At 40.7% G+C, this 14,490-nt stretch overlaps 1 protein-coding gene across 2 annotated transcripts in view; it reads right to left on the reverse strand.

Moving 5' to 3' along the window:
• The window catches only part of fbxw5 (F-box and WD repeat domain containing 5), a 28,136-nt gene extending 24,302 nt beyond the window's left edge, over positions 1-3,834 (reverse strand). For both annotated transcript variants that reach the window (XM_061927087.1, XM_061927088.1), the window contains exon 1: positions 3,726-3,834. The gene's annotated coding sequence lies outside the window, so the exon portion shown is untranslated. The remainder of the gene's footprint in view (positions 1-3,725) is intronic.
• Between the last annotated feature and the right edge of the window lie 10,656 nt (positions 3,835-14,490).

Below are 14,490 nucleotides of genomic sequence, written 5' to 3' on the forward strand. Positions count from 1 at the left end.
ACAAGCGGTAGGAAATGGATGGATGGATGGAATACTTAGGACTAGAGATGTCCGATAATGGCTTTTTTGCCGATATCCCGATATTGTCCAACTCTTAGTTACCGACTCCGATATCAACCGATACCGATATATAAAGTTGTGGAATTAACACATTATTATGCCTAATTTTGTTGTGATGCCCCGCTGGATGCATTAAACAATGTAACAAGGTTTTCCAAAATAAATCAACTCAAGTTATGGAAAAAAATGCCAACATGGCACTGCCATATTTATTATTGAAGTCACAAAGTGCATTATTTTTTTAACATGCCTCAAAACAGCAGCTTGGAATTTGGGACATGTTCTCCCTGAGAGAGCATGAGGAGGTTGAGGTGGGCGGGGTTGGGGTTGGGGGGGGGGGGGGGGGGGTGTATATTGTAGCGTCCCGGAAGAGTTAGTGCTGCAAGGGGTTCTGGGTATTTGTTCTGTTGTGTTTATGTTGTGTTACGGTGCGGATGTTCTCCCGAAATGTGTTTGTCATTCTTGTTTGGTGTGGGTTCACAGTGTGGCGCATATTTGTGACAGTGTTAAAGTTGTTTATACGGCCACCCTCAGTGTGACCTGTATGGTTGTTGACCAAGTATGATTTGCATTCACTTGTGTGTGTGAAAAGCCGTAGATATTATGTGATTGGGCCGGCACATAAAGGCAATATTGTTGTCTGGGTGGAAATCGGGAGAAATTCGAGAGAATGGTTGCCCCGGGAGATTTTCGGGGAGGCGCTGAATTTCGGGAGTCTCCCGGAAAATCCGGGAGGTTTGGCAAGTACGTTTACTACTTACGTATAAAATACTACACGGTCTAGCTCCAGCCTATCTTGCCGATTGTATTGTACCATATGTCCCGGCAAGAAATCTGCGTTCAAAGAGCTCCGGCTTATTAGTGATTCCCAGAGCCCAAAAAAAGTCTGCGGGCTATAGAGCGTTTTCTGTTCGGGCTCCAGTACAATGGAATGCCCTCACGGTAACAATTAAGAGATGCTACCTCAGCGGAAGCATTTCAGTCCCATCTTAAAACTCATTTGTAAACTCTCGCCTTTAAATAGACCTCCCCTTTTTAGACCAGTTGATCTGCCGTTTCTTTTCTTTTCTCCTTTGCCCCCCTCTCCCTTGTGGAGGGGGAGTTACACAGGTCCGGTGGCCTGTGTAAGAGTCGGGACCCGGGGTGGACCGCTAGTCTGTTCATCGGTTGGGGACATCTCTGCGCTGCTGACCCGTCTCCGCTTGGGACGGTTTCCTGCTGGCCCCACTATGGACTGGACTCTCACTATTATGTTGGATCCACTATCAACCAATCAATCAATGTTTATTTATATAGCCCTAAATCACAAGTGTCTCAAAGGGCTGCACAAGCCACAACGACATCCTCGGTACAGAGCCCACATAAGGGCAAGGAAAAACTCACCCCAGTGGGACGTTGATGTGAATGACTATGAGAAACCTTGGAGAGGACCGCATATGTGGGTAACCCCCCACCCTCGAGGGGAGACCGAAAGCAATGGATGTCGAGTGGGTCTGACATAATATTGTGAGAGTCCAGTCCATAGTGGATCCAACATAATAGTAAGAGTCCAGTCCATAGTGGGGCCAGCAGGACACCATCCCGAGCGGAGACGGGTCAGCAGCGCAGAGATGTTCCCAACCGATGCACAGGTGAGCGGTCCACCCCGGGTCCCGACTCTGGACAGCCAGCACTTCATCCATGGCCACCGGACCTGTGCCCCCCCTCCACAAGGGAGAGGGGAGCAGAGGAGAAAAGAAAAGAAACGGCAGATCAACTGGTCTAAAAGGGGGGTCTATTTAAAGGCTATAGCCGGGGTGCTCATTATGTTTATCGCGAGCTACCGGTCGATCTCGGAGGGTGTGTCAGTCGACCACCAGCCAGGCATTAAAAAAATAATCATAAAAATGAGCGATCATAAATCTTCACTATGACGTCACTTTCGTCACTTGATTGACATTCACGGCACCCGAGGGTCTTCTGAGATGACACTGGCTGCTGCCAGCTCATTAAAATTACCGACTGAAAGGAGAGAAACACTTTATTTCAACAGACTCTGGCGCCGTACCTGTCGTCAAAACTCCAAAGACCGACTGCACAGTTGCGCTAACAAAATAAGAGTCTCAGAAAGCTGGCGTGCACAAGATAGCAAGCTACGGAGTTTGCCGACAATGTATTTCTTGTAAAGTGTATACAAAGGAGTACGGAAGCTGGACAAATAAGATGCCAAAAACCAACCACTTTCATGTGGTATTGGACAGAAAGGAGGACTTTTTTTCTCCTCCATTCGAAAATGCGGACGTTATCAGCACCACTGTCCAATCAATGCAAGTCATCAGAATCAGGTAATACACCAACTTATATTCTTGTCTTCATGAAAGAAAGGAATCTATATGTGTTAGACATGCTTGCATTATCTTTAAACACTTTTAACTTATTAACAATATTAACTATATGTGTTAAACATGCTTGTATTATCTTTAAACACCTTTAACTTGTTAACAATATTAACTATATGTGTTAAACATGCTTGTATTATCTTTAAACACCTTTAACTTGTTAACAATATTAACTATATGTGTTAAATCTGCTTGCATTATCTTTAAACACCTTTAACTTGTTAACAATATTAACTATATGTATTAAACATACTTGTATTATCATTAAACACCTTTAATTTTTTAACAATATTAACTATATGTGTTAAACATGCTTGCATTATCATTAAACACCTTTAACTTGTGAACAAAAACATATTTCATAAATAAGTAAATATAAATTATATATATGAATGAGGTAGATCCCCACGACTTGATCAATTGAAAAGTAGCTCGCCTGCAGAAAAAGTGTGAGCACCCCTGGGCTAGAGTATACAAATGAGTTTTAAGATGGGACTTAAATGCTTCTACTATGGACTGGACTCTCACAATATTATGTCAGACCCACTCAACATCCATTGCTTTCGGTCTCCCCTAGAGGTGGGCGGGGGGTTACCCACATATGTGGTCCTCTCCAAGGTTTCTCATAGTCATTCACATCGACATCCCACTGGGTGGTGAGTTTTTCCTTGCCCTTATGCGGGCTCTGTACCGAGGATGTCGTTGTGGCTTGTGCAGCCCTTTGAGACACTTGTGATTTAGGGCTATATAAATAAACATTGATTGATTGATCGGTAATTAAGAGTTGGACAATATCGGCAAAAAAAAGCCCTTATCGGACATCTCTATTGTGAAGCATCAATAACATTGTGGTACAGTTTGACCGAGTAGTGAATCTTGATGTTGACATAGAAGAAGACAGGAAATAAGAAAGTGGTAAATCAGGCGCTCCATTGAGGATGACCTAACATGGTAAATGTGCATGGCAGAGGCTCCTCACAACATTTGTGTGTGCGTACGTCAACACGGCGTCCACAGCCCTTACATTATCCTACAAATATCGCATTATTTCAACTTATTCCCCCCCTTCATATAGCAATATATATAGCTGACGTTACGCTTTAGGCGAACTTGTTGCAAAAAGCTGCTAGCTTGCGAGCTAACGTTGAAGGTTTCCAGCGCCGCGCTGACGTCATTAACATTCGAGACCACGGCTTCGAGAATCGGCGCCTACGTTACACGACTCGTTCTGTTCAACACAACTTTTGTCAAATAAAAGTAGAAGCAGAAAAAAAAATATGAGCAAACCTGCTGGGGGAGGGGAAGAGACGCACGGCTAGCTGGCGGGGCTCTGACGGCGAGCCGCTCCGGAAAATGTCAACAATCCTCTCGAGTAAGCTAGCGGACGACGCCAGGCCGAACTAGTCGAGCACAGAGACATCGTCACGCTTCATATACACAACACCCCCAAACCCAGTGAAGTTGTTCTGAAATTCGTAAATAAAAACAGAATACAATGATTTGCAAATCCTTTTCAACTTATATTCAATTGAATAGACTGCAAAGACAAGATACTTAATGTTCGAACTGAGAAACGTAATTTGTTTTGCAAATAATCATTAATTTAAGATTGAATGGCAGCAACACATTGCAAAAAAGTTGGCATTTTTTTCCTTTCCTTTTAACAACACTCTTTGCTTTTCTGTGCGTTCTAAATAGTAAACAACTGGTGGTACGAGGTGGCAAACAATGCAGGTAATGCGGATAAGATCCATTCCGCCTATATATTCATGTACAAAACCCAAAACCAGTGAAGTTGGCACGTTGTGTAAATCGTAAATAAAAACAGAATACGATGATTTGCAAATCCTTTTCAACTTATATTCAATTGAATAGACTGCAAAGACAAGATATTTAATGTGCCAACTGAGAAACTTTTTTTTTTTTGTTGCAAATAATCATGAACTTAGAATTTAATGGCAGCAACACATTGCAAAAAAGTTGGCAAAGGGCCATTGCTACCACTGTGTTACATGGCCTTTCCTTTTAACAACACTCAGTAAACGTTTGGGAACTGAGGAGACCCATTTTTGAAGCTTTTCAGGTGGAATTATTTCCCATTCTTGCTTGATGTACAGCTTAAGTTGTTCAACAGTCTTCGTTGTGGTATTTTAGGCTTCATAATGCGCCACACATTTTCAATGGGAGACAGGTCTGGACTACAGGCAGGCCAGTCTAGTACCCGCACTCTTTTACTATGAAGCCACACTGTTGTAACACGTGGCTTGGCGTTGTCTTGCTGAAATAAGCAGGGGCGTCCATGGTAACGTTGCTTGGATGGCAACATATGTTGCTCCAAAACCTGTATGTACCTTTCAGCATTAGTGGTGCCTTCACAGATGTGTAAGTTACCCATGTCTTGGGCACTAATACACCCCCATACCATCGCAGATGCTGGCTTTTCAACTTTGCACCTACAACAATCCGGATGGTTATGTTCCTCTTTGTTACGGAGAACAATTGTTTTTGTTTTCCAAAAACAATTTGAAATGTGGACTCGTCAGACCACAGAACACTTTTCCACTCTGTATCAGTCCATCTTAGATGAGCTCAGGCCCAGCAAAGCCGACGGCGTTTCTGGGTGTTGTTGATAAACGGTTTTCGCCTTGCATAGGAGAGTTTTAATTTGCACTTACAGATGTAGCGACCAACTGTAGTTACTGACAGTGGGTTTCTGAAGTGTTCCTGAGCCCATGTGGTGATATCCTTTACACACTGATGTCACTTGTTGATGCAGTACCGCCTGAGGGATCGAAGGTCCGTAATATCATCGCTTACGTGCAGAGATTTCTCCAGATTCTCTGAACCTTTTGATGATATTACGGAGCGTAGATGGTGAAATCCCTAAAAATTCCTTGCAATAGCTGGTTGAGAAATGTTGTTCTTAAACTGTTCAACAATTTGCTCACGCATTTGTTCACAAAGTGGTGACCCTCGCCCCATCCTTGTTTGTGAATGACTGAGCATTTCACGGAAGCTGCTTTCATACCCAATCATGGCACCCGCCTGTTCCCAATTAGCCTGTTCACCTGTGGGATGTTCCAAATAAGTGTTTAATGAGCATTCCTCAACTTTATCAGTATTTATTGCCACCTTTCCCAACTTCTTTGTCACGGGTTGCTGGCATCAAATTCTAAAGTTAATGATTATTTGCAAAAAAAAAAGTTTATCAGTTTGAACATCAAATACGTTGTCTTTGTAGCATATTCAACTGAATATGGGTTGAAAATGATTTGCAAATCATTGTATTCCGTTTATATTTACATCTAACACAATTTCCCAACTCATATGGAAACGGGGTTTGTAGTACCCGCACTCTTTTACTATGAAGCCACACTGTTGTAACACGTGGCTTGGCATTGTCTTGCTGAAATAAGCAGGGGCGTCCATGGTAACGTTGCTTGGATGGCAACATATGTTGCTCCAAAACCTGTATGTACCTTTCAGCATTAATGGCGCCTTCACAGATGTGCATACTTGCCAACCTTGAGACCTCCGATTTCGGGGCGTGGGGGGGGGGGGTGTTAGGGCGGGGGGTGGGGCGTGGTTGGGGGCGTGGTTAAGAGGGGAGAAGTATATTTACAGCTACAATTCACCAAGTCAATTATTTTATGTATATATATATATATATATATATATATATATATATAAGAAATACTTGACTTTCAGTGAATTCTAGCTATAGATATATATTTCTTTTATTATATATATAAAAATAAGAGAAATACTTGAATTTCAGTGTTCATTTATTTACACATATACACACACATAACACTCATCTACTCAGGGGCGCCGCTAGGGATTTTGGGCCCCATGAAAAGAATCTTTACAGGGCCCCCAACACAGTGTCATTATTTTTTCTGTATTATAATTTCATCATCATTAGGGGCCTCTCTGGGCCCCCTCCATCATGGACCCCTAGAATCCGTCTCCTTTACCCCCCCCCCCCCCCCCCCCCTTTTCGGCGCCCCTGCATCTACTCATTGTTGAGTTAAGGGTTGAATTATCCATCCTTGTTCTATTCTCTGTCACTATTTTTCGAACCATGCTGAACACCCTCTCTGATGATGCATTGCTGTGTGAAATGCACTAGATGGCAGTATTGTCCTGTTTAAGAGTGTCACAACATTGCTGTTTACGGCAGACGAACTGCTTTACGGTAGAGGAAAACACGTCACTCAGGTCGGCATGGAGCTGGAGGGGGCGTGGCCTCCAGCTCCGCCTGAATTTCGGGAGATTTTCGGGAGAAAATTTGTCCCGGGAGGTTTTCGGGAGAGGCGCTGAATTTCGGGAGTCTCCCGGAAAATCCGGGAGGGTTGGCAAGTATGCAGATGTGTAAGTTACCCATGTCTTGGGCACTAATACACCCCCATATCATCACAGATGCTGGCTTTTCAACTTTGTGCCTATAACAATCCGGATGGTTCTTTTCCTCTTTGGTCCGGGGGACACGACGTCCACAGTTTCCAAAAACAATTTGAAATGTGGACTCGTCAGACCACAGAACACTTTTCCACTTTGTATCAGTCCATCTTAGATGAGCTCAGGCCCAGCGAAGCCGACGGCGTTTCTGGGTGTTGTTGATAAACGGTTTTCGCCTTGCATAGGAGAGTTTTAACTTGCACTTACAGATGTAGCGACCAACTGTAGTTACTGACAGTGGGTTTCTGAAGTGTTCCTGAGCCCATGTGGTGATATCCTTTACACACTGATGTCACTTGTTGATGCAGTACCGCCTGAGGGATCGAAGGTCCGTAATATCATCGCTTACGTGCAGAGATTTCTCCAGATTCTCTGAACCTTTTGATGATATTACGGAGCGTAGATGGTGAAATCCCTAAAAATTCCTTGCAATAGCTGGTTGAGAAATGTTGTTCTTAAACTGTTCAACAATTTGCTCACGCATTTGTTCACAAAGTGGTGACCCTCGCCCCATCCTTGTTTGTGAATGACTGAGCATTTCACGGAAGCTGCTTTCATACCCAATCATGGCACCCGCCTGTTCCCAATTAGCCTGTTCACCTGTGGGATGTTCCAAATAAGTGTTTAATGAGCATTCCTCAACTTTATCAGTATTTATTGCCACCTTTCCCAACTTCTTTGTCACGGGTTGCTGGCATCAAATTCTAAAGTTAATGATTATTTGCAAAAAAAAAAGTTTATCAGTTTGAACATCAAATACGTTGTCTTTGTAGCATATTCAACTGAATATGGGTTGAAAATGATTTGCAAATCATTGTATTCCGTTTATATTTACATCTAACACAATTTCCCAACTCATATGGAAACGGGGTTTGTAGTACCCGCACTCTTTTACTATGAAGCCACACTGTTGTAACACGTGGCTTGGCATTGTCTTGCTGAAATAAGCAGGGGCGTCCATGGTAACGTTGCTTGGATGGCAACATATGTTGCTCCAAAACCTGTATGTACCTTTCAGCATTAATGGCGCCTTCACAGATGTGCATACTTGCCAACCTTGAGACCTCCGATTTCGGGGCGTGGGGGGGGGGGTGTTAGGGCGGGGGGTGGGGCGTGGTTGGGGGCGTGGTTAAGAGGGGAGAAGTATATTTACAGCTACAATTCACCAAGTCAATTATTTTATGTATATATATATATATATATATATATATATATATATAAGAAATACTTGACTTTCAGTGAATTCTAGCTATAGATATATATTTCTTTTATTATATATATAAAAATAAGAGAAATACTTGAATTTCAGTGTTCATTTATTTACACATATACACACACATAACACTCATCTACTCAGGGGCGCCGCTAGGGATTTTGGGCCCCATGAAAAGAATCTTTACAGGGCCCCCAACACAGTGTCATTATTTTTTCTGTATTATAATTTCATCATCATTAGGGGCCTCTCTGGGCCCCCTCCATCATGGACCCCTAGAATCCGTCTCCTTTACCCCCCCCCCCCCCCCCCCCCCCCCCCTTTTCGGCGCCCCTGCATCTACTCATTGTTGAGTTAAGGGTTGAATTATCCATCCTTGTTCTATTCTCTGTCACTATTTTTCGAACCATGCTGAACACCCTCTCTGATGATGCATTGCTGTGTGAAATGCACTAGATGGCAGTATTGTCCTGTTTAAGAGTGTCACAACATTGCTGTTTACGGCAGACGAACTGCTTTACGGTAGAGGAAAACACGTCACTCAGGTCGGCATGGAGCTGGAGGGGGCGTGGCCTCCAGCTCCGCCTGAATTTCGGGAGATTTTCGGGAGAAAATTTGTCCCGGGAGGTTTTCGGGAGAGGCGCTGAATTTCGGGAGTCTCCCGGAAAATCCGGGAGGGTTGGCAAGTATGCAGATGTGTAAGTTACCCATGTCTTGGGCACTAATACACCCCCATATCATCACAGATGCTGGCTTTTCAACTTTGTGCCTATAACAATCCGGATGGTTCTTTTCCTCTTTGGTCCGGGGGACACGACGTCCACAGTTTCCAAAAACAATTTGAAATGTGGACTCGTCAGACCACAGAACACTTTTCCACTTTGTATCAGTCCATCTTAGATGAGCTCAGGCCCAGCGAAGCCGACGGCGTTTCTGGGTGTTGTTGATAAACGGTTTTCGCCTTGCATAGGAGAGTTTTAACTTGCACTTACAGATGTAGCGACCAACTGTAGTTACTGACAGTGGGTTTCTGAAGTGTTCCTGAGCCCATGTGGTGATATCCTTTACACACTGATGTCGCTTGTTGATGCAGTACAGCCTGAGGGATCGAAGGTCTCGGGCTTAGCTGCTTACGTGCAGTGATTTCTCCAGATTCTCTGAACCTTTTGATGATATTACGGACCGTAGATGGTGAAATCCCTTAATTCCTTGCAATCGCTGGTTGAGAAATGTTGTTCTTAAACTGTTTGACAATTTTCTCACGCATTTGTTGACAAAGTGGTGACCCTCACCCCATCCTTGTTTGTGAATGACTGAGCATTTCACGGAAGCTGCTTTTATACCCAATCATGGCGCCCACCTGTGCCCAAATGGCCTGTTCACCTGTGGGATGTTCCAAATAAGTGTTTGATGAGCATTCCTCAACTTTCTCAGTCTTTTTTGCCACTTGTGCCAGCTTTTTTTTAAACTTGTTGCAGGCATCAAATTCCAAATGAGCTAATTTTTGCAAACAATGTTTGCCAGTTCCAACATTAAATATCTTGTCTTTGCAGTCTATTCAATTGAATATAAGTTGAAAAGGATTTGCAAATCATTGTATTCTGTTTTTATTTACCATTTACACAACGTGCCAACTTCACTGGTTTTGGGTTTTGTAGATAGTTAGCGCACACAAACTGGTGTGTCCTTGTTTATACAAGGTATATTCAAATGGAAATGTGTCACATGGGGATATGTGCTACTAAAGGTGCGCCAGTGCGTTGTTTTTTCCACTTTATTTGACTTGCTGGATATTATGTCGTTTTCTTCGATGCTGACGTGTGGACTTCGAACCTTTGTTGTCCTGTTTTAGTTGTGGGGCAGGAAATGTAGTTAAATAAAGATGTCCGCTTTCTTTCTTTTTAAACAAAACTTGTGTGTGTGTGTGTGTGTGTGTGTGTGTGTGTGTGTGTGTGTGTGTGTGTGTGTGTTCTGGCAATGCTTACTTAATGGGGACATCGCTCTGTTTACACAGTCACCTTTAGGGGACCTCTGACGGTATGGGGACAAAAAAAACAGGTCCCCTAAAGGGAAACCTTTTTAAATGATAGTCAGATCCATTCTGAAGATGCCTAAGTGATTTTTAAGCTTTGGCCCATAAAACATGTTTACTGGTTAGTTTGAGTGTGAGACATTTGACATTTGACATTCCTCAGTAGTCGTCGATAATAGTAGTTGTGTGAATTATGCAAAATTAGAGCCCTCTAATGTTAGTGTTTTTCTGTCTGTCATCTTTTTTAGTCTTTTTGGGAGTGTATATATTTTTGCTAGCCTTTTGTTTTAACAAAACAGAATAAAGTAAATGTTTTTTAATAAGCTCTTGTTTGAAATACTTATACATATATATATATATATTTTTATATATATATATATATATATATATATATATATATATATACATATATATGCATATCCATCCATTTCCTACCGCTTGTCCCTTATATATACATCAATCAATCAATCAATCAATGTTTATTTATATAGCCCTAAATCACAAGTGTCTCAAAGGGCTGCACAAGCCACAACGACATCCTCAGTACAAAGCCCACATAAGGGCAAGGAAAAACTCACCCCAGTGGGACGTCGATGTATATATATATATATATATATATATATATATATATATATATATATATATATACAGTATATATATATATATATATATATATATATATATATATATATATATATATATATATATATATATATATATATACTTCTCAAGTTTCTTTCTCAAGTTATATATATATATATATATATATATATATATATATATATATATATATATATATATATATATAAATATATATATATATATATATATATATATATATTAGGGGTGTGGGAAAAAATCGATTCGAATTCGAATCGCTATTCTCACGTTGTGCGATTCAGAATCGATTCTCATTTTTAAAAAATCGATTTTTTATTTTTATTTATTTATTTATAATTGTATTTTTTTATTTTTTGGAATTTTTTTTTAAATTAATCAATCCAACAAAACAATACACAGCAATACCATAACAATGCAATCCAATTCCAAAACCAAACCCGACCCAGCAACACTGAGAACTGCAATAAACAGAGCAATTGAGAGGAGACACAAACACGACACAGAAAAAAACTAAAGTAGTGAAACAAAAATGAATATTATCAACAACAGCATCAATATTAGTTACAATTTCAACATAGCAGTGATTAAAAATCCCTCCTTGACATTATCATTAGACATTTATAAAAAAAAAAAAAAAAAAAAAGAACAATAGTGTCACAGTGGCTTACACTTGCATCACATCTCATAAGCTTGACAGCACACTGTGTCCAATATTTCTACAAAGATAAAATAAGTCATATTTTTGGTTCATTTAATAGTTAAAACAAATTTACATTATTGCAATCAGTTGATAAAACATTGTCCTTTACAATTATAAAAGCTTTTTACAAAAGTCTACTACTCTGCTTGCATGTCAGCAGACTGGGGTAGATCCTGCTAAAATCCTACGTATTGAATGAATAGAGAATCCTTTTGAATCGGGAAAAAATTGTTTTTGAATTGAGAATCGTGTTGAATCGGAAAAAAAAAATCGATTTTGAATCGAATCGTGACCCCAAGAATCGATATTGAATCGAATCGTGGGACATCCAAAGATTCACAGCCCTAATATATATATATATATATATATATATATATTTATATATATATATATATATATATATATATATATATATATATATATATATATACTTCTCAAGTTTCTTTCTCAAGTTATATATATATATATAAATATATATATATATATATATATATATGTATATATATATATATATATATATATATATATATATATATATATATATATATATATATATATATATATATATATATATATATATATATATATATATATATCTCCATCCATTCATCCATCTTCTTCCGCTTATCCGAGGTCAGGTCGCGGGGGCAGCAGCCTAAGCAGGGAAGCCCAGACTTCCCTCTCCCCAGCCACTTCGTCCAGCTCCTCCCGGGGGATCCCGAGACGTTCCCAGGCCAGCCGGGAGACATAGTCTTCCCAACGTGTCCTGGGTCTTCCCCGCGGCCTCCTACCGGTCGGACGTGCCCTAAACACCTCCCGAGGGAGGCGATCGGGTGGCATCCTGACCAGATGCCCGAACCACCTCATCTGGCTTCTCTCGATGTGGAGGAGCAGCGGCTTTACTTTGAGCTCCCCCCGGATGACAGAGCTTCTCACTCTATCTCTAAGGGAGAGCCCCGCCACCCGGCGGAGGAAACTCATTTCGGCCGCTTGTACCTGTGATCTTGTCCTTTCGGTCATAACCCAAAGCTCATGACCATAGGTGAGGATGGGAACGTGGATCGACCGGTAAATTGAGAGCTTTGCCTTCCGGCTCAGCTCCTTCTTCACCACAACGGATCGATACAGCGTCCGCATCACTGAAGATGCCGCACTGATCCGCCTGTCGATCTCACGATCCACTCTTCCCTCACTCATGAACAAGACTCCGAGGTACTTGAACTCTTCCACTTGGGGCAAGATCTCCTCCCCAACCCGAAGATGGCATTCCACCCTTTTATATATATATATATATATATATATATATATATATATTTGTCTTAATAAGGTTATCCAAAAAATAGTGCTCGATACCGTAGTAGAGCGCAATATACGTATGTGTGGGGAAAAAAATCACAAGACTATTTCATCTCTACAGGCCTGTTTCATGAGGGGGGGTACCCTCAATCGTCAAATCTCCTGACGATTGAGGGTACCCCCCCTCATGAAACAGGCCTGTAGAGATGAAATAGTCTTGTGATTTTTTCCCCCACACATACGTATATATATATATATATATATATATATATATATATATATATATATATATATATATATATATATATATATATATATATATATATATATATATATATATATATATATATATATATATATATACACACACACACACAAGAAAATTAAGTTTCCATCTTAAAGATCTAAAAAAATGATTTGGGAATGTCCGGCGGGCCAGATTGAAAAAATTAACGGGCCGCTTGTGGCCCCCGGGCCTTAATTTGGCCATGTCTGGTATATCATATCACATCGTGTCATACATTGGCCACCACAAAAGGGCGTTCAACATGACTGAGCAAAGTGGTCAACAATTTGTATACTTTAATTGTCCAGTAGATATTAGACACGTAGCCGCTTGTTTGTTTACTTATTTACATGTTTACTCAACATGTCAATCAATCAATCAATGTTACTTATATAGCCCTAAATCACACGTGTCTCAAAGGGCTGCACAAGCCACAACGACATCCTCGGTTCAGATCCCACATCAGGGCAAGGGAAAACTCAACCCAGTGGAATGACAATGAGAAACCTTGGAGAGGACCGCAGATGTGGGCAAGACAAAGAATCTGATATTTTTTCCTTCCATGCAGGTCTGCTTCATTTTCCGGTATATAAAGCAAACCATCATGCATATTGTAGCTGCAATGTTGGCAAACACCCAATGGAAAAGTTGACATGTAATGATAGTGACACCGCGTGCGGCTCTCAGGTTACTGTCATCAGTTTCAGTGTTCTCACACCATCGCATCCTACGGGAAGAACAGAGCTGCAGTGCAAACTTTAACTTGTAAAGGTTGGGGGGCAGCAAAAAAAAAGGCACCATGTTGTGAATGATTGTCTCAGGTAAGAAGTCAGCATTGTGTTGAAAAAGAAGTGTGAAAGAGCAAAGATCATGTTGTTTTTTGTTTTTTTCAGCTGTGAGATACATGGCTGACATGGTGACTTCTTGCTGCTGCACCAAGAAGGTGAAGGGGGCAGCACCAGGCTGATTCACCAGGTGTAAAGGTAAGGTGTATTGTTTCAAATGTACATATATATATATATATATATATATAAAATTTTTTTAATATATGCAGCCTTAAAGTGTTTATTTTCTGTGCAGGACAGCAGCAAGTGTGGACGGTCTCAAAGGACAAAACCCCACTCGCCTCCTAATTCTGCATACTACTGTACTAGTGTTTGTTCCAATGATGACTTTTCCGGAAACTTCCTCTCAGGAAGTCGGATCATGTTTGATAGCTGACAAAACACAACAACAATTCTGGTAGAATGTATATAAATGTGTTTAAGATAAATTAGTAATTGGAAATAAACAGTTATGGGGATCCAATTGTGTAGAGGTGTTTTTTTTTTTAAGTGGGTATTTGGCGCCATCAAGTGGAGAAAAGGACAACTGCAGGAACTTGTCATAAGTTTAATGTGATGTTACTTTATTTTAGGACAGAAATAATACTGTTTTAGCTCT

Source organism: Nerophis lumbriciformis, linkage group LG32 (assembly GCF_033978685.3).
Source record: "Nerophis lumbriciformis linkage group LG32, RoL_Nlum_v2.1, whole genome shotgun sequence".
Taxonomy (NCBI): Eukaryota; Metazoa; Chordata; class Actinopteri; order Syngnathiformes; family Syngnathidae; genus Nerophis; species Nerophis lumbriciformis.